Raw genomic sequence first — 22,555 nt, 5'->3', positions numbered from 1 at the left:
TGAGTTCTTATTTTTAGAGAAATATATTATTTTTGGGTTAGGGTTAGGGTTAGGGTTATTTTCTAGATTTCTCTCACTTTAATGTTCAACAACTGCCCTCTCCTGTAAATTCCACTTCTGGGTCCTCCTCTGCACTGGTCACCTCAGATACTGATATATCTGATCAAAATGCTTTTAAATAAAGATTTTGTTTTGGTTTTTTTGCATCTTAATGTTTGAAGCTTGCTTAGCCCTAACAAACATGATCATTTAAGTATCCTGCTTTCGCAAACTCAATGACTGACAGGGGCCCTAAAATATATTAGAACATTAATTTTTTTTATTCATATTAATTAATAAATGTAAGCTATCACTGAGAGAATAATTCACAGTGTGCTTATAACAATAACTACTTCATTGTATTTTCTTGGTTTTTGGTAACATCCAGACCGCCTTTCCCCCTCTTTGTATACATTAATGATTCTGTCCTGCCTCGAAACCTGGTGCGAGTGAGGAGAGCTCTGAACAGAAAGGTGAGCACACCTCACAGTTTGAGAACGAGTGAAATTAAACCAGCTGTTAAAGGAATTCAGTGAAAAATATCATTTTGATCATATTTGTGTTTTATGTATAAATGTATCTTATTAATCCCTTTCATTGGTACGATTTGAATACGACCCTATTTTCTAAAAAATTGTATCATGGTAAGAAAGAGTCAACTTTGGAGCGATACTTAGCGCCTTTCCCATCGACACTAATAAAATTTGATATCAACAGATTCATTGTGAATTCATATGACATCACTGTTGTCGTGCTAGCATTAAAAACATTAAAACATTTTTATTGTCAGGTTAGACAAATGATAATGTTATAAGAATAAAGGTTAACTAAGAACTGAGAAGAACTATTACATCCTCATTTTAAAGTCATGCCAACAAAGTAATTCAGATTTATTGTATGTTTACAGTTTATCATTAATGACAGTATATTTTTTTATTCCATAATCTAACCAAAAAGATCACTTTAAGACAGTATAAGCCCTAAGAACAATAACTATAACAAGTTAAAAAGTAAAACAATGCTGCTAGAAGTCGTTCAAGTGTCTGAAAGGTGCAAATATTATAAAGTTTCAATTATTTTTTAACTATGAGGAAATATTACAGTGATTATTTATCTCCCATGTTCAGGGTGTAAAATAAAGCATAGTTGATTAAAGTGTGAATAGATCATTTGTGTGATGGAGGTGTGGTTATAGAAATTATTATAGGGTTAGTTTGGTCTGTTTTAGGGGCCCAATGTGAGATCTTTTCATGGGCGCAACCCACATACTCAGCTCTGCTGCTCATCCCACTAATGTAAGTTCCTTACAAATATGGCACCATTTAAAAGGGACTGGCTTTCCAACAGTATAAGATTTGTTGACAAGAAGCATTGTTACAACAAAGAAATAATCTACTAAACACAAATTTCCTCACTCTTTGGAACGGCCGATGTGTTTTTGATGCAGATGTTGGGCTGCTGTGACAGACTTTATCTCATAAGTATCGTCCCGCCCAGCTCACCACACACTGACTCACACACACATAGAGAATGAAGCAAAAGTGATGAGCAACGAAGCCTTACACAGTAGAGAAGTTAATCGTGTTGATATTAGGTATAGGTTTCCTGTGTTTACATATGTGAGAAACGAAATTTTGCTTCTTAATTTTTTTATCTGGGAAGAAGGTAAATAGATCAATTATGGGATCATCTCCATCTGGCTTGTTGAATGAGGCAACAATCAGCAACATCAAAGGTAAATCTCAAGACTTTTTCTTCCATTACTTTTAAGCTTTTTTATTGAAGTCTGCAGCTGAAGACATTTCTTGTTAAGAAGCATTTATTAGGACCGTTGGACCAATACAAAGTTTTCCTTAGAAAGTTAAGTGACTGAGGAAACTAAAAAAACAAGCTGTTGGGAGTTGGGTGCCACATAAAAAAACAGAAGCAATACTGGCAACTGGCATAGCAATATCAATAAGTAGTGTTACTGTACACTTAATTTTGCAGTTATAGCAAAAGGATGAGCTCCAGTGATAATTGGTTTAATGTAAGTTGGTCTACCCTCCATTGTTTCTGATCTAGAGAAATCCAACAACCTGTCTGTCAACCAATCTGTCCTTAAATCATAAATTATTGCATAAAGGTTTTGGGGTGTATAATGCACTGATAATCTTTGATTGACATGCTGTAAGGGACAGCTTAACACACTAAATTATTTCATAGAAAAGAACATACAGAACGTGTACTGTATGTGGAAATGCAGTTGGGTGCTTTGTGAGCGGTTTTTCTTAGTCTGCATTCCTATACATCTTATCAGCACAGTCACATCCTGTCACTAATCTCCACTGTACACAAGAATGTAATAACAGCTATTTTAACTATTACATTATCATGGGCTGTGTGTGTGTGTGTGTGTGTGTGTGTGTGTGTGTGTGTGTGTGTGTGTGTGTGTGTGTGTGTGTGTGTGTGTGTGTGTGAATTTGTGTATTTTATTATTCATTTTGTATTTCGCTCTGCTACCAAATGTCTGTGTATGCATCTGAGGTAATTGCTCTCTTCCTCTCACCCTTCCTTCCTCCTGTCATTTGCAGCCTGTCCCCCATACTCAGCTGTAGCAGTGAGATGGTTCTCTGTCTCTTATCCATTTCTTTTAAGAATAAGTCACTCAAAGCCTCCATACAATATAAATTGTATCATTGAATGTGTTTACTTACTCCAACATTATTCTTACCCACACTTGATTAAACCATCATCTTGGTAGAACTGAATGAAGACGTTTTTCTTGTTTTTTTGGCAGTTCATTGGGAACTTGCGGTTGAAAAATTAAGCTAGTACGGAAGTGCATAAAAACTGCTATTCCTTGAGTGTCCAGTTGAGGCATGTTCCAAAAGCCTTGGAAATCCCATTAATACTCCCTGTTAGAATTTCCATTTTAAAGGCTTGTTAACACACTGGTATAAAAAAATAACAATTTTGTCTTAATAGCTTAGCCATTATTGGTAAACAATGTATGGAGGGGTTTTGTGAAGGTAAATGTAATTGCTGAGAAAGAGCACAAAGACATTATGAAACTATTACACAATATGTTTCCTCACTTTATGTGATGTTTGCATTGTGTATCTTTGGAAATGGAGAGTTTTACAAGCTATGAGACCAAATTGTGAAAAGCCTACAGTAGCTCATACACAAATTGATGAGAAGATAAACTGACACTGGATATGTTGAATGAGGGGATAACGATTGTCACAGATCAGAGATAATCACAGAAAATACATATATAATACAGTCAGAACATGCATGTAAATGTTACAGATATGACTTAGATAAGCCAAGGCCAAGACAAAAGGCGTTGTGCGTCAATATCACAACGCCACTAGTTTTTTGCCATGCAAACAGTCATTTTCAGATATTTTAGTGCTAGGCATGTTTCCAAACAAACAGACGGGAACTTTTCCTTCAGTGTACTTCACTGCAGTCTGATCAGCTCCGTGTGGAGTTTCATGTTCTTTAACTAAGAAAAGTCAGTAAAACTACTTTTAATATGAGTCAGTTGTTTGTACTATAGTGATCTAACTCTGTTACTGACTTTTTATGGGCCTTGAATCTGTGCCATCTCCGTGCATAATTCAAGGAGTCTTTCTAGCACTGCTCTGTGGCTAAACCAGCAGACATCTATATGAGCGGACAGCCTGTGTGTGATATCGTTTTAGGATAAGAATTAAATGTTCAGTAGTCTATTACAGTCTGAGAGCTGGTGATTAAGACACAACAGCATTTAGAAGTGATCAGCAGAACCCTTTCACGTCTGGGTGACCTAAAAATGAACCATCTGTAAATACAATCAGTTAATATTCATTTGACATGACCGTTATTACAATAATCAGAGTTTAAATAAGTTGGGAGAGGCCAGAGGCTTCTACACTTGGTGTGGTGAGACGGTCTGGTCCGTTATGAATGACAGAAAGGAGTGTTTTTATGCGGACAAGCTGCTCTTTGTGGCTCACTCCATAGGAAGCTCCTAAAGGCATCTGCAGGTGAAGCAGGAGGAGAACTGGTGGGAGACTTTTTGGCATCACAGCAAAGGAGAGAGGAGGGCCTGTTGGCAGAGATCCAAGGCCTGAGGGCTTCTCTTCCAGGGCCTGAGCAGCCTTGTCAACCTGTGCCCCAGTCCTGACAGACTCTTGCACCACGGGGTCAGAGCAGGCCAGCCCATGTCACTACTCCAAGTAGAGCCACTGCGAGCAGCCCAAGATTCGAACTCCCGACCCCAGCAACCCGGCGAGGACGTCAGGATTCAACATCTGAGGCGCCTTCTTTCCAGTCTCAGGATGCCAGCAGTAGACCTGAAAAATTTATAAAATTCCACATCTCTCCAGAGACGTACTTGCAGCAGTTCCGTTCCACCGCTGTGCCCTCTGGTGAGAACCCCACCGAGACCCACCACCGCCTAAAGGGACTCTACCGACACTGGATCCGGCCCGAGCAGAACACCAAGGAGGAGATTGGGGAAGCCATCCTGGGTGAAGGAGCACGAGCCAGTCGAGGGACTCTCAGCTGCCCGACTGGTGCTCCAGTACCTGAACGCCCGGACAGGAGGACCTGCTCCACGTTTCACTAGTGCACCACACAGACCAGCTTTCCAGCATCCTCAGTCACGGCCTACAAGGGGAGAGAGACACCTTCAGGTGACACCATCTCTGCCCCAAACCAACGAGGATCGGGTAAGGACCTTGTTTGTTTCTACTGCCAGCAGCCAGGCCACAAAGCTTCTGTGTGTCCCGTACGCAAAGCTAAGGTCACCGGCACTTGTTATGCACCCCGGTCAGAAGTGGGCCCCGAGGCTGACAGGGAGGTCACGAGACACAAAACTCTTACCATCAGGTGACAGCCCTGTTAGACTTCGGGAGCTACATGTCTCTGGTTAAAAGTACTCCAGTGCCAGTATGTGTGGACTACAGCAGGCAAGCAGACATTTTGTGTGTTCACAAAACTGACTTAACTGTGATTATTGATGATCTTACCTACTGACTGTTGGGGTGGTAGAGAACCTGCCTGTTGATGCCATCTTGGTCGGGACCAACCCATTCCTCAACCAGGAGTTGTTGAAGGTCAACCAGCGTGGTTGTTGAAGGTCACTCTGGCATGAACAGCACGTCCAAGATGATCCACAAGTGCTGTCAATCAGGTGTCAGTCATACACCTGTAACTGGAACACACCTGACAGCACTTGAACTCAAAACACAATGAATACCAACAGAAGAACTTTGCAGAGGATTTCGTCAAAACATATTTGGGCTTTACCCACACGTTTAGCTGAGTTGCTCATTCCAAGAATGCATGAGCCTCACAAGTCATACCTCGTTGTAAAGGACACCAATCAGGCTTTCCAACAATACATACAACACCAATTAGTATTAGTAAGTGACCGAAATAACATTTCCAAACTTTTTGAGGAGTTTAGTTCAAAGTGTCTTGTTTAATTAGATTTAGTATCATATCATTACTCTTTACGTTGCTCATTATACATAGGTTTTTTTTTAATACCAATCCGGGGAAAATACGTTTTAAAATATTTAATTTATAAAAAATCTCATTAAAATATTTTAATACATTTCCACGTCTTCTCAAAACGTCTCGTGGGCCGGAAGAAACCCGCTGTCGGGCCGGACACGGCAATGTAGGCCACGATCCACACGATTGGCTGCTCAGTTAGCAACGTTTTTTTCAGCTCTCACCCCCTACTGAAACTTTTTGGCCAAGACAAAAGGCGTCGTGCACCGATGCCACAGGCGGCCTCCGTTGCTACGTTTTTTTTTGCCGTCTGCTTGGTGTGTCAGGGCCTTAATTCTTGGCACTAGAGAACTTACTTATGTCGGACAAAGTATGTCTTACGTAAAGATCACCAGACTCTAACCACACAACTAGCTACAAAAGGCCTGAACCATACAGCAGACTGCCTTTCCACTTGTCACTGCCAAATGAAGGTCTCTAGACAAACTTACGAGGCTCCATCAGGCAAAGGGAATCCTTTGCCTGATGGAGCCTCGTAAGTTTGTTATAACAATTGGTCAAAGTTACCAGAGATGTGTAATGCTCCACAGTGCAATGCGGTTACAGTGATTAACTTCACTGATCAATCAATCTTGCTTTGTGCCAATTCATGTTGTGTTATCTCAAGACACTTGACAAAAACAGCAGGTCTAGACCGTTTTCTAAAAATGAAATAAAAACATGGCTGTGGTGACAGATCATGGCCTTCAACTAACCTCTTCAGAATTGGCCTTTATTTCTGAAACGAGATTCAATTAATCAGGACCAGACTGTGCCATCCAGAGGGAAATGGGGCTGTGGCTGCATATTGTGCTTACTGCACAAGGAGAAGAAGCTCCATGGAAAACTCATATCCAAACCATGCCTCCTGCATGTTAAAGTGTGTGTTTGTGTGTGTGTGTGTGTGTGTGTGTGTGTGTGTGTGTGTGTGTGTGTGTGTGTGTATAACCAGGACTTGTAGGAAATGAGTTCCAGAGCTTCAGCGTGTATTACCATCAGCAGTATTTGGCAGCCTTCTTCAAACATTTACACCAGGAGTTGGAGCCTAAAAGAGAGGGAAGGGGTCTCCTGCTCAGGGAAAAGGTAAGAGCTGCACCTGACGACTTGTCTATCAACCATAACTTGTTAAGTCTAACAACAGAGTCTTTATGGATGCAACAGTAAATCAGTGTTTCTGTAGCCTCAGGTTGCCCTGGAGGAAGTGGTTTACCAAGGAATTGTTCAATTCTCCAGCTGGAACGAGCAGGGAAAGAAAAACAGAGGGCGATACATAATCATGAGAAGGCACAACAAAGTGGAGATACATGAAAACATGGAAGTAGGAGCATGCTTTCAGAAACCAAAAATTACATTCAGCATCTAAAAGACACATGCAAGTGCTGGACATTGCTCTCTTCTTTTCCATCTGTAGACTTTCAGGCAGGGGTGTGCAGCTACATTGGTTCTTCAGCCAGCAGGGGGAAATGTGTTCACCACTGAAGAGGAATCCAGACGTTACCTTGAGCAGACCTGTGATGGAATCCTCAGCGGTATTCATATATTTTGAAGATAATAGGAGGGTTTTTGGAGGAATAAGCAGACTTACCAAAAACAGATTAATCAGGTGCAACTCTATGAAATGCACCAAGAAATTATAACATTTCCTTTGCAGTTTCTCAACACATATTTGGAGGAGTAAATTCCACTTTGCTTTTTCTCTCTTCTCAAGTTTCTTATTGGATTTTAAACAATACAGCGCACAGAAAGGGACGTTATTGCTGGAAGTCATTTAACTCCAAATGTTGGCTACACAAGAATTACAAAAAAGTTGAGTATAATTTCCAGCCTATAGGTTTTGAGATTGATTCATATATAATAATATACCAACAGTATACTACAATAATAAATCAACATCCAAATCATCTGTGTAAATTATTTGTGATAACTATTGTAGAGGTGACACTGATATAATCTCCAAATGTGTCTAACCATCAAAACTGAGAGTTGACAAAATCAGTCTGAAATCCTTGTGAGTGAATGTGACTTTGGTGCTAGAGAGATGCTTCCCATTGTCTTTGCAGATTTCTTTCAAATATCAAAGCTATATATTCCAAACTTCTGAAAGGTTGTTGTGGAAGGCTATGGCAGATTACCAGTTTTTAAAAGGACTCAATAAAAACATGCTGTAGTATTTAAAAGCAGTCTATGTTTTAACCATAGTTTTAACCTGAACTGCTAAACACACTGACGTCATGTCCGGTTGCAGTGAGTGAGAGCGTGGAACGCCGAGGCCACTGAATCCTCAAACAATTATAACAAGTAACCCAGAATTCAAAAGATCCAAAAGCATCTACTTTCCAGTAGTTGATGTTAAACACTATCTAAAAAGTGGGAGAGGAGCTGGAGAAAATCTGATGCCTAAAAAAGCTAAAAAAGAAACGACAATCATCTCACCTGTCACAGCTGAGAGTACCGAGATGGCAGCTGGAGCAATGCAGGCAAATCAATCCGAACTGGCTGCATTAATCCGTTCGATAATTAAAGAAGAAATAAGCGAGGCAATAAGTAAATTAAAGCCTCAACTGGACACTTTACAGATCGGATTAAAGGAATGTAAGAAAAAACTGGATGATGTGGAGCTGGCTCTATCGGATGTACACAATAGGATTGCTGAAGTGGAGAATGAGTGTACAACTCTCCGCAAAGAAAACAAAGAATTAAGAGAAAAAACTGAAAAGCTGGAGATGTACAGCCGCAGATTCAACATCAGAGTGTTTGGCCTTGACAAAGACGTGGAAAAGGGACGTCCTACCGAATTCATGCAGTCTTTCTTCAATGAAGTATTTAAAGAAAAAAATCTTCCATGCCAACCAGATGTGGAAATTGCGCACAGAGTGGGGCCTGCCACAAAATCTGGTTCCAGACCGATGATCGTCCGAATGCAAAGGTACATGGCGAAAGACGCTATTTTACAAATAGCAAAGAAGGAGAGGGTGCTGAATTTCAAAGAGATGAAGATACAAATTCTTCCGGATTTGACAGCGGAGGTATCCAAAAAAAGAGCGCAGTTCAAGGATCTCAGGATGAAGTTACATCAGGCAGGAATAAAACACGGTCTGATTCACCCAGCAACACTAATCATAACACTTATCGGAGAAACAAAATATTTCCAGGATAAAAAAACTGCAGAAAATTACCTTAATCAATCAATTACGCCGACGTTGCCGGTCAGTTCATGAAAGGTGATGGCAGTGTGCAGAAGGGACAAGTAATGATGGTAAGAAACAGTTAATATTAAAACGACTTCAGCTGGATCAAATATTGTGTCAGTCTGAGTTACTGTATTAAATAACAGAATACTTTAAAGAAAAAGAGGAGATCAGCCTACCTAGGAGTGCAACTTTGACATCCAGAGTGGCAAACATTATTTTTTGTGTGTTTTTGAGTGTCTGTATGTGTGTGTGGTCAAATGTAGTTCTCTATTTTGATTTGTGTTGCTCCGATGTTGAATTTAGCAGTATGAATCCAAGTATTAATCTTTAGTATGATACTTACGTTACCTAAGAAAGGTCTTAAAATAGCCCATATAAATATATGTAGTTTAAGGAATAAATTAAATGATTTGACAAATGTACTTTTACTAAACAACATACACATATTGGCAGTCTCTGAAATCCATTTAGATTCTACATTTGACGACACATCCCTAATGATACATGGATATAACATTTATAGAAATGACAGGAATGTATATGGAGGAGGGGTTGCCATCTATATTCAGAGTCATACCTGTAAAAGTGATGCCAGATTTCATGTTTTCTGATATTGAAGTAATATGGCTACAAGTTGCTTTGAAACATTTGAGGCCTATTATGATTGGATGTTGTTACAGACCTCCTAGTGCTAATAGTGGGTATTTAGATCAAATCTGTGATATGTTGGACTATGCTAGTAGTACAAATCATGAAATTTACTTCATGGGTGATCTGAATATAGATTGGAACTCCTCCTTCTGTCCAATGAAGATGAAACTAATGAGTGCATCTTGCGCCTGTGGATTATCACAGGTCATTGATAAACCAACAAGAATATACATAAAAGGAGATGGCACTCAATCAGTTTCCTGTATAGACCACATCTTTGTTAATAGACCAGAATTCTGCTCAAACGCCACATCTGTACCAATCGGCTTTAGTGACCATAATCTTGTTGCTATTGTGAGGAAAACTAAAGTTCCTAAAGCGGGTCCAAAAATCATAATGAAAAGATCCTTCAGGAGGTTTACGCAGTCCTGTTATGTAGATGATGTAAAAAAGGCTAACTGGTCAGAAGTATTCTTACAAGAGGATCCAGGTTTTTGATCAAACTTTGATGACAATTGTTGATTATCATGCACCGATCAAAAAGTTCACAGTTCGAAATGTTAGTGCCCCGTGGTTAGATGAAGAATTAAAAGACCTAATGAAGCAAAGGGATCAAGCCAAACTAACAGCAGTTTCATCTCATTTTAAGTCGGATTGGCAAATATACTGTAAACTTAGGAATTTTGTCACAAAATCAAATAAGAAGAAAAAGAAATTGTTTTATGAAAATAAAATTAAAGAAATAAAAAATGATAAAAAAAACGATTATGGAATACCTTGAATTATATATTAAGAGGAAGTACTAAATCAACCCCAGCTTATTTAGAAAGTGAAGGTGATTTTTTTAACTAAACCAAAAGACATAGCAAATCATTTAAATGATTATTTCATAACCAAGATAGACAAACTTAAAAATACAGCACAACCACAGAAGACTGATCTATCAAACAAACGAATAAATAAGATAATTGAAAGTAAAACATGCAGCTTTGAATTTAAGAATATCAGTGTTGCTAAAGTGGAATTACTTCTTGTGAATTGTAAAAATAAACCACCAGGGGCTGACTATCTTGACAGTAAGCTGCTAAAACCTATAGCCTATAATTGCTCCTATGGTTGCACACATTATAAACAAGTGTTTTAATGAAAATGTATGTTTGCAATCATGGAAAATGTCAAAAATTGTCCCAATACCTAAAGATAAAAGAAAGCCGTTCTCTGGTTCCAATAGTCGACCAATAAGTTTATTACCAATTCTAGGTAAGATAATGGAAAGAATTGTCTATGAACAAATTCAGGTTTATTTTTCAATTAATAATTTAATAACACATTTTCAGCATGCATACAGAGAAAAGTACTCTGCAGCCACTGCACTGACTCAGATGGTTGATGACTGGTCTAAGGATATAGAGTTGAGGAAAATAATTGGTGTTATTATGCTTGATTTCTCTGCAGCTTTTGATATTATTGATCATAAGTTAATGTTGGAAAACACACCATTATCCAACAAGGCACGCTGTGGGAGGTTGTTTTACTCTTCCGAAATTAAGAACATCAGCATCTCAGTGTTCAGTAACATACAGAACAATGCTGGAATGGAATTCACTCCCAAGTAATGTTAAACAACAAAGCACTTTATACAGTTTTAAAAGAAGTCTTAAAGAACATTATCTACAGAGAAACTTTAGTCAGTACTGATAGGACTACTGGGCCTTTTTGTGTAACCATGTTATGTCTTAGATGCTATAAATCAGACGGAGCCTTTTGTGTTTGTCTGTTTCTTTTGTTTTGTTTTTTTTGTTTGTTCATTTATGTAAATTTTCTATTATTTTTAGTTATTGAATAAATGTTGTGGAATGCTTGAAAAGAATAATATATGATATGAATTTGTAAAATGTATTGTCACAATATAAACTGCGGACCCCAGGAAGAATAGCTTCTCACTATGCTGAAGCTAATGGGGATCCAAATAAAACAAACAAACCAACCTAATCTGTTAGATGACAGGGAAAGCAAGCCTTGAATGATGTAAACCTGTTTTTTGTGTGTGCATGTCTTATTCTGTTTAGGAGTAATGGAGGATTCTGTACTGGTGGGACTGGGGCCATCTTCAGATATGTTTGCAGTTTATCTGCACATGTCTTTCACAGGCCAAATCTGTTTCCTGTTTCAGCAGGAAGAGGAGCGAGATCAGTTCTTGTCTGCCCTCCAGACCTGCATTCGACACTGCAACCTCGGTAAAACAATACAAAATTAAATGACTTTCAAAATCCCAGCATGCTTACGCTGCTGGATATTTGTGAGGGATGCTTTGCATTTGTTGTTATTATTACTATTACTATTATTGGTAGTAGTAGTAGTAGTAGTAGTAGTAGTAGAATTATTAGTATTATAAGTATAATTATGATCATTACTTAGTACTCATATTATTATGATCAATAATATTATTATTAGGAGCCGGCAGCTCTTCCTCTGGCTCCTCCTCCCTTTGATCGGACCAGTATCTTTATTGTTCTGCTTCTGTGCAAGGATCACTTAAATGCAAGAAAAATAAATATTTTCTTCTTTTTGAGCCATGGCTTTGACACTTGTACCAAAGTGTTGGCCCAATTAATCATGGGCGATCATTGTGTAAAAACATAGAGCATAATAAAAGAAGCATCTCTATGTTGTTTTTGTTCTGTCTATAGGTGAGGTATGGTCGTTTTATGTACAGTTGTTTTCACCACCATGCAACTTGCCTTAGTCTGTGTCTGAATCCACGTCTTTGTCTCTCTGTGAGGCTCAGGAAGATTGTAGTGTATTTGGTTCTTGTTTCCTCTCTTATGGAAGATCATTGTTATAAAATGGAATGACATCATCATGTAAGTGGTTGATTCATGATATCACCGGGCAATAGTAACAGCGCATAATGACAGGAAAATTATGAGGTTATTGGAAATATCAACATTTACTCAGACTTATCAAAATTACTAATAAAAAAAACCATAGAACATTACCATCTTACAAAAAATAACTTCCATGGCCCTGAAATTTCAAAAACTTCACTAAACAATCCCAAAAAGTGAAGCTCAATGCTTCAGAAAATGTCCATAAGGTTGTAAATATGAATAAGTGGTTGCCTCTCTTTGTGAACATTGTTCACTCAGTTTAGAGAGGGTAGGTTGGGATGAACCGATTATTTTGCTGGACTGATTAACGACTCAGGAAGTTGTATCAGGGTGAGATATTAAAAGTGAGGATGTATTCAATAAGTGATTGGCATAGTTCAAATGTGTTTGCTAACATGTAAAGTCCTTCCTCATCGGGTGGAGGGGCACTTCTAAAATATCATGTCAGTGACATCATAATGCTTGCCTGCAGCACTTGTAGGATTAATAGAGATGGTGTTGATGATCAAGGGAATTCATAATTATAACAACATTCATAATCATGGGTGGTTCTAGGCAGGGGCCAACAGGGGCCAGTGCCCCTGTAACACTGAGCTTGGTCCCCCCTGTGGCCACCCCTCCAAAAGGAATAGCCCCCCTCATAACACATACACAGTATTTGACTCAACAACTGGACTCACAATCTAGTATTAAATACTGTTACTGAAACTAATATAAATCATGGTATTTAATGATGTGCACTATTATTTGGCATAATATATTTTTAAAGCAATCCTCTTTGTCTATTTTTCACCTGGGTTTAATGTTCCCCTCTGACAAAACAACTGGCCCCAGTTTGGCCCCCTCAGTTAAAATGGTCTAGAACCGCCACTGTTCATAATCATAACTTAATCCAAACTCCCTGCAGACCCCTGGTGTGAATTATCCTATGAGACCCAGGCGTACATCAGAGCCCTCAGGCTCTACCGACAGGACAAGGGATGCTATGAATCATGGGAAATGCTGCTGGGCACTGAGGAACAAGTCAGTAAACACATAAACACTTATGATGATTCTAAGTCGTCAGGCTTGTTAAAAAGTGTTTTTGTTTGTGTAGGTGCTGGCCAACCAGGTGATGGAGGAAGTGTTGCCATGGTTTCAGAGTCTGTTTCAAACCAGAGTAGAGGGAAAGAAGACTGAAAGGATACAACAGTGGTTGGCAGTGAGTCGAACCATTACACAACAAAGGGATTAACAACGTATGATTCATGCCTGTTCAAATCTTCTCTTCACTAGATAGATATGATGTCATAATTATTTTGCCTTTTCTGCATTTCAAGGTTATTTTCCCCATGGACATGTACATGATAAGCTTTGCATGCAAGTGGTTCATTTTGGAACACCACTGTTGCATGATGGCAACATGTTCCCAAAAAAACTATTTATATATGACACAAGTTGGGGACTAGAGAAACTCAGTGTGACTAAAGAAGAGATCGATTGTTATCTTCATATATATTTGGGCAGCAGTAGCTCAGTCTGTAGGGACTTGGGTTGGGAACTGGAGGGTTACCAGTTCAAGTCCCAGTGCAGACCAAATCTGGAAGTTGGTCTGGCAACTGGAGTAAATATGAAACACAAAGCAAACAGTACATGTTTGAAAATGACCATTGTCATGGTTGTTTATTTTGTTTTAATTGCTAGTTCGGCTTTTATTATTTATTGTTCTTTATGTTTATTCTATTGTGTTTTGTGTTGAGCTTTGCGTAGGATTTTGGTTGTTTTCTGTGCTTCATGTTTTGCTGCAGAGGTTGGGAGGTGTGGTGTCATTAGGCACAGCTGCAACTCATCAGGAACAATCAACAGCTGCTGATAAACCCCCTCTTAACAGTCCTCTGGTTGCCAGTTCATGGGGTCCCTGCGGGCCTCACTCCACCAGCACAGTACATACATACAGCAACCTTCTCACCAGGATTGCTGTGCATTATTTCAAAAGGCTGTAATAAATACCTGTAACCCACCCCATCGTCTGCGCCTAGCTTTTGGGTCCAGCTCTAGTAATCGTCACACTTTATTGTGTTGACAGTGTGAATCCAATGTTAGTACCAGAGTTAAAATCATGTTCCCAAAACATTATTTTACCCCATCCTTGCCAAAAAAACTCTTTGTGCCTCATCAAGACCCTGCTACTAAAATAATGAATTTAACACTTTTATTCTAATTTGTTTTATGACACAAAAAGCACAGAAAAATGAATAATTACAGTGTACAATCAGTATTTTTAATTGGATGGACCATTGACGATGGATAACACATCTCTACCCCCTCCAATTGTACACAAGTGAAGCCAAAACACTCCCCACCCCACAACGGGCTCTTGTCATAGTGCTATTTGAAACCAGAGTTTGTGCAGGGATTCTTCATCTGCTAACACACACACATTCAACTGGGTGATAAATCTTCAAAGACCTCTCAGGTTTGTACTGTCCACAGCAGAAAAGATTATTTCTGGAACGGACACATTTACGGTTCTGGAAAGTTCATTGACTCTCATGCTAGTGTCTTGTTAAGTTTCCTTTCACTGTTCCTCCTCTACTCTGCTAATTCTGCACGCAGCACTGCAGGAGCTGCATCGCTCAACAGAATGGTCAATCATGACTTTAAACCCTTTTTTAGCATCAAATCACCAATTTATGCTCAACGTCTGAAGAAAATGAACATAAATCAGCACAATACCATTGTATTTGATAACTGAAACCATCTTTGAGATAAATGTAATAAACTTGAATTTGGTTTTAAAGTTTTAATAATATCTACATATTTACAGGAGGACTTCTCCGGAGATTCTCCCGAACTAGCCGTTCACATATGCTCCTCACAGCGGGGGCTTTCCCTGTCAGAGGGGAGGGGCCGCGGGGGATTTCCCGACGTAAGACGTGACGTAACTAAACAACGCGGAAGTAGCGGCCGAAGCAACAGAGTCCGCTACACGATGCTATAATGAGAATATTTGTCTTTATATCAATGCTATGTGTAGTTCAATGGAATGACAACATCCACAAAAGAGAGGAGAACAACATACTGACGAACAGAAAACATAATGCAGCCGTTTAATTACGTGCACGGAGATCGTAGTGGTCGCGTGCAGACACTTTAGCCGGTCACTATATAAACGTCATTCTCTTCTCATTGGCTGAAATGGAAACCTCCGGAGTATATGCGGCCGCGTTCAGACATCAGCTCACTCGGATATTCTGCGGATAAAATACTAGGGGTCTGGCCGGAGAAACTCCAGGTAAAGTCTGCGTGAAAAATGTGTCTGTTTGCGTTCACATATAGCCTAAAGAACCTCCGGGTAGATTAATCTCCGGAGTTTTTCAGGAGATTACCGTATTACCGTATTTTTGCATCCCATTTTAAACCAAGAGACTTGTGCTATATTATTAATACGTCTTCATATATGTGTAGAGCTTGCAGGCAATCTACACTTTGGTGCGAGGACAACTCATTGCAAGTTTGCAGGCTCTGAGGGAGGAATGCCGTCAGACAGCATCAGCCATTCAATCACCTATCAGATCCAACATGGACCAGATAATGTCCTCTCACTGTTTCCTGGAGGAGAAAGTCAGAGGTAACACAAATTGAAAATGAACCCATTAAGAGAATGAATCATTTATCATGAATGTCTCTGAGGGGGAAACAGTTCTGTTCAAGAAAAGTCTAGGGTACAAGAGTCCCCAGTAACCATTTTGTGTCCCTTAATGGTCACTTTCTGCATGTGTTTCAGCGTGTATATGTGAAGAAGCAGAGAAAGTGTTCACTGACTCTGTAGCACCCTATATGTCTACCCTCCTGGAAGCACTTACAGAAAACATAAGTGCAGGGATTCAGGAGATGCAACACACTCTGCACATGCAGATGGACTCTGCGCACAAACACATGAATGAGGGAAAGAGGAAACAAATAAGGTAAAAGATGAGAGGTTTTAAACAATGTTTATGGGGTAAACATTTGTGTTGCTCAAAGTACCCTGTGATATGTCTTACTTTAGTCATTATGTTGTGTTTTTTTCAGGGTTTGACCCCTCTGCGCTCCATCATACTTGATAAGAGCTACAGACGATTGGAGAATCTGAAAGAGAAACTTGAAGGCTTTAAACAGCAGTTTGGAATGAGCAGCACTCAGAGACTAGTTGACAGTGCATACCTGGTGATGGAGAAGGTTTGCAACAGTTTCAGAGCATCAGCAAATGGGTTCAACCAGGTTTGGCCAAGATGCAACATTTGGTTAACATGTGCCACAAATGTCAACTTGTTTGAATAATTGACAATTAAAATAATCGATGATATTCACACTACAGCCATTTCCTGGTACGTCACGTCAAGGGCAGGGAGCTCATGTCCTACTGCATTGTTTAGATCGTAGCTCATAAATATCGAGACTGTCCCGCCATCATCCTGACTGTTGACCAAAGACATAGACAGGGGTGTTGCAAGGATTTTTTGTGCCCAATGAAAAGATAAGAAATGTGGTCCCTCCACCACAGCCTCAGTCAATCTTGATTTTACTATAACCACATTTTCACTGAGAGCTGGGCACATGTCAGCGAATCTGTTCATTTTTCATAGTTGAGGCTAATGTTTTGGTTAATCTTTAACATGGACGCAACATTAATTTGAATTATGATTATCGGAAAATATAACTTTGAGTAAATTTGGTTTCTGTTAACATCATTTTCTTACTTGAATCCTCTATCGCCAACTCAAGTCAGCTGACCTTATTTGCTTATTTGGTGAGCCATAGGAGTTACGAGTGCAGAAGATTAAAGTAAAACACATTCAGTTGGCATGCCGGTTTAGTCAAGTCGAAATTGCCATAAAATACCTCTACATTTTTTTAGATATTGGATGACCTGCTGTTTTTGACCAATTTGTTATTCAAGAAGGTTAAGATGCACATCACACAAAGCAACATCTGTCTCTTCCAGTTGTTGGACAGTGCTGTGTATACCTTAGAGCTGTTTCTCCAATCATCTGATGGACTGCCTTCTTCTCAGAAGTTTGAGAAAGCAAAGGAAAGAGTCCTCAAGGTAAAGTTTATGAAAATGGAACATCAAATATCACTTTTAAGCATTCAAATATTAAAAAAGCTAGATTTTGACTTCCTATATTTAGAGAGTGATATATAATAAATTACAATGTATGGATATTTGTTTCGGATCCACGATTGGAACAAAATCGGTTGTCTTAGAGCTAAGACGTAAAAAGAAGTGATACATAAATCTTCCTCAATACTTTCTGTAGAGGCAGTTGTATATGTATATTTGAATATAGGCCCGCTCTGCACTCTCTATATTGTAACATGCAATACAAAATATTCTGTATAGCCGAGTAATCAGTTTTTGTTCTCACTTAGTGAATCTGTATCAGTTTTTAGGAGTCAAAATGGATCAACAGTATCAAAACACAGAGGAACTAGTTTATAGAAATAACTTCTCCAATGGTACCAAATCAGACTCTTTATTTGACGATATTCCATAGCCGTTGACGTCCTGCCAGTTTGATGTCATTGGGTTAAGTATTGTCAAACTAAATGTAAAGAAGTGATGAAGTGTGTTTAACATGTTTGAGCAGCGGCTGGACTATGACAGCAGAGTGGTCCAGAGGAGGCTCTATCAGGAAGTTCTCCTGGGCATCACTCTGCCTACTCTCACCAGGGGAATGGACAGCAACTGGAAAACTGTAGGTCAAATGCACTTCTCCATCTTTTCTTTACTCACTACAGTAAACATATGGAAAGTACTCTAAGCATTACATCTGTTTTTGTGCAGGAGCTGCAACAGTTGGAGCAGTACATTTTCTCAGACTACAGCAGATTTATTCTGCTGTATAGTGTCTACAGTGACGTACTGACGAACATCCTCAGTAAGAAGATAGAAACAGGTAAACACACACACTCACACAGTCAATGAGCATGAACATGTTGTGAATGTAAAAACTAAAAGCACCCAGGCTGTCCTCTCAAGCATTATTGGGCCTCATTCAATAACATTTTAACAATTTGTTCTGAAGAAAGTTCCTTAATAAAGTCCAAGTCAAATGCATGACCCTATTGTTAAACTGCAGAGTTAAAGAAATGCGGCTGTTTATTGATGTCATGTCAGGTTGTAGATGTCCTAGCTGTTCACAATGGGTAAACATAATGCTCGTAAAAAGGCATGACTGCAGGGCGTTAAAATGATGGGTCATGTGACTTATTTATCAATTTAAAACCAATTTGTTATAGAGTTTATTATTGGTGTTTTTTTCAAAATACATCTGAAAATAGTTTCCTAAGTGTTTAGTTTGTATTCAGAATTTAACACTTTGCCGTCTCAACCAAACATTACAAGTACACATCATCTTATACAATGATTTGATTGTTGCAAAATCATTTAGCGTATCATTACTGAAACATACATGTGTATTAGTAGATTTTGTTCTTATCTAACACATTGTATCTATTGTTCTTATCTAAGAACAAATCCCAGACAAGAAAACTTTGGTGATTTTCAAATTCTTCTTGAAAACAACTTGTGTAATATCAGACATGAAACTTTATGTGAGAAAAACTCTTCCTATCTGAGTAACACTCAACCCTGTATGAGTCTATGAGTTAATATTTTAAAGTTGTTATCAGAGCTGCTGAGGTGTTCTGGGAGCAGATCAGGTTCTGTTAATCAAATGAAAACCGCACAATCATTCTCCAGCATACGTACCTTCCATTATTTCTTCCAATAATATATTTTGCCTTCTTCAGGAAGTTAAAGCTGATGTTTTGTCTTTTTAATACAATGGCCCACATGACATGATAAAATATGCATTATGCAAAGTGAAATCAAATTGGTCATAACAATATTGATTGCAATGAATGAACAATTTTTTAAATCCATAAATAAATAGAAATGACAACATAACTGTCCGTTCAAAACAGTATTTCTTCCCCTCTATTTTCAGTGATTCATGATGCTGCCAATAAGAAGAGCAACAGTGTCATGTTGGACACTTCTGATATGGTTAATAATCAGTACAGTCTGTTACAGTCTGATCCCAGCTCATTGTCACCCAGTGAAGATGAAAAACCTGCTTTGGTGGTTGAGAGGGGAGGAGAGACAGTCACATCAGGGCTTACAGCTGATGTCAACTCTGTCCCCATCCAAAGCTCTGAACAGAGCACTGTGCTTCTGTCTCCTGTGAGCGTTGGGACCCAAGAGTTTGACCAATCTGCTATAGATTCATCCTCATCGTCACAACAGCCAGTTAAACCTTTGGAAATAACCCTTGGGACACTAATAGAGGCCATCAGTAGCAACTCTGTAGCACCGTCTGTAATGCAGAAGATAAAAGAGCAGACCATGGACAGAGCTGTCTACTTGGCTGGAGAAATAAAAGAAAAGTGGGAGTTGGAGAGGGGAAAAGAAAAGAAAGAGAAAGAGGAGAAAGTAATTCATGAGAAAACCAAAGAAGAAAGGGAGACAGAAAAAGGGAAAGAAGAGTGTTGAGGATCAAATGAAGGATGCAAGGATGAAAAAAGACGTACATTACTTGGGAGCTTGTCTATGTTCCCACATTTACATGTTCCCACATTTCCTTTATCATAAATTTGTATCAGATTTTATCCCCCTTTCTCCCAATTTGGTAGCCAATTACACCCAACCTATTATCCAGTAGCAATGGACTACAGATGGAATGTAGCTTTCAGCTAAATCTGGTGCTCCCATCTCTTTGTTTATTGCAAACATTTAATGTAAGTGTGCATTGTCCTTTTAAATAAACAAACTAAACTAAGTAGCACAGAGGCCTCACATTGACTAGCTTCCAGTCAGATCAGTCGAATGAAGCGCAGCAACTGGACGCAGTGCATCAATACCTCTGGAAAGCCGTGTTGGCATAGAGAGGCATCATAGGCTCATGGATAGAAATGTGGGAACACAGGGCTGACCCCCATTACTTCACCCAAAAAATAGAGACCGAACAGCCAGCAGCTCCATGACACCCATTGGTTACTGACGGGGGCTTTGGAAGCCTGTTGATGGTGGTCGCAATGCTGGAAATTCTGTCTCAACCTAACTTTCAGTCAACTGAGAGACAGACAAAGACCTGGGCCAGTATTCACAAACATTCTGAGAATCCTCTCAGAGAGATCCTAACTTAGTCTAAAGAATCCTAACAAAGATTTCTAGCCTCGGAGTGATTTAGGAACATTCTCAGAGCGACTCTGACCGAGGAAGAGACGGACACTTTTATCTTAGTGAGGAGGCGTGGTCGACCCGCTTGCTAGGTATGACACATTTTTTCAGAAGCTGTGATTGGTTCATCAAAAAAATTAAGAGAAAAGTAAATCATATAATCTAGTCAGACATTATGTAATTATGAACACTATGAAATAAGAATGTGTGATGAATTGTAAAAAGTACTTTAAAAGTATACAGCCTAAAATATGTTTGATATCACATGCCCACCTGTGCAGCAGCTTCTTCACCTGCTGATCGTTACTTCAGCTGATGAGAGAAACTCAACATGCATATCTCACTTTGTACTGAATAAAATCAGAGATGGATTGAAAATGTCTACACAAATCATTTCAGTCTGTTCGGCCCAACAATGAGTCAAAAAGATTGTTCTGTGTTCTCAGCTTGAGAAACTCTTCATCCTGTTAAAAGTCCTCCTCACTACTCCTCACAGTGTTACATCTAGGAGCTCTCTAAAGGGCTAAGACACTTTGTGAATTACTTTCATCTTCACAAGGATCTAGTCCTAACTTTAAGAGGAAATTCTAAGGAAATGTCTTGATTCTAAGAATTTTCTTAGAATTTTGTCACTAGGAGAAACTCTTAGTACTTAGGAGGCGTTGTGAATACAGCCCCGGGTCTTTTGGAACCAACCTCAAGCAAGCACTCACAGCTTTTCACACTTCTGCATTGGCTTCACTTTTCAAGCCCAGAGGTATCCGCTTGGCTTGTGAAGGAACCTATGACTGCCAAGAATTCAGTTTTACATGGGGTACTATGGGTATGTGCACTCTTCCATTGTTTATGTTTATGTGTGCCTGTGACAAGGCACCTGGATGTCCCTCTTCAGTGGAATAGTAAAAATGACTGCAGATACTACTCATCAGGATGAAAAATCTTTCTCATGTATGAACTGAGAAAAATTAGCGGAGCTAGCAAGAACCAGTTGAGGTTAACTCAGTTAGCCCTGTATCCCAAAGTCGTCCAGTCTCCTCCACAGGTTGTAAAACGGGTCAAATCTCTGGCGAGCAGAGTTTGTTCATATTGATTTGTTTTTGGACACATTAAAAGTGATGAGACATGACTCTTTAGGCCTTCTTTTATTTGAATTCATAGTGTTTGAACTCAAGACATACTAAACATACAAACTTGGTCACATGCTGAAAAAGTGTCAAACTCTGAATATAAACAGATGAGTGAAAATATTCCAGCCGTTTTGGGAGTCTGTCCAACCCTGTCAGACTTTCTTTTTTTTTTAAATGAACCTTGTAAATCCCACTGCCACAAAGCAGTCCAATTCTGAGCTGTAACTTCGGATTCACACTGTCTGAGCAGTATGTGTAACTTAGTGATTTTCATTTCAGCATGTACGTTAACATGAGCAGCACTACTCAGGAGAGGCTCACACACTACTGCAGCACAGACAATCTGGAAAAAAAGGAGGTTCCCCTAATTATGCCAGCCTTTAAACTAAATATCAATAAAATATGTGATGAAGCAAGTTCAATGTTTGATCAGCCATAAGAAAGGCAGTGTAGAGAGACTGACACACGGCCTGTCAGTGTGAACACCATGATGGTAGAAGCTGCAACATTTCAGCGAAGCAGCCGTCTCAACTGGTCATGAAGGATGAGCCGTGATTTGCATGGTTAGTAACCATGGAAACAGTGATGTAACAGAGGTCACCTTTAAAAAAAACTAGAGCTAGTTAATAGCAACGCCTTTTCCTTCCGCCTTGGTCAGGTATTGACCACTGCTGCATGGAAACAAGGTTGGTGCCTTTTTGTTTCCAACATGCATGAAGAAAATGGAAAAAAAAATGGCGGAGACTTGTAACTATGACAAGGGGAGTTGCACCGCCTGAAAGGCCTGCAAAGAAACAAACAGGCACCTCTTTGTTCGACTAACCTGTTAAGTGTAAACAAATCATCTTGCTTGAATAAAGAGGTCAGCTCTAACAACGAGATCAGCAAACATTGTTTTAAAATTGTGTTGGGAAATAC

General features: G+C 39.2%; 1 pseudogene; it reads left to right on the top strand.

The window, feature by feature from the left end:
• The first annotated feature begins 70 nt into the window (after positions 1–70).
• On the top strand, positions 71–22,009 carry LOC132978594 (protein Niban 1-like; annotated as a pseudogene).
• Positions 22,010–22,555: the final 546 nt, after the last annotated feature.

Source organism: Labrus mixtus, chromosome 8, assembly GCF_963584025.1.
Source record: "Labrus mixtus chromosome 8, fLabMix1.1, whole genome shotgun sequence".
Taxonomy (NCBI): domain Eukaryota; kingdom Metazoa; phylum Chordata; class Actinopteri; order Labriformes; family Labridae; genus Labrus; species Labrus mixtus.
Note: the sequence above shows the minus strand (reverse complement) of the source record. Positions and strands in the feature narration are given on the sequence as shown.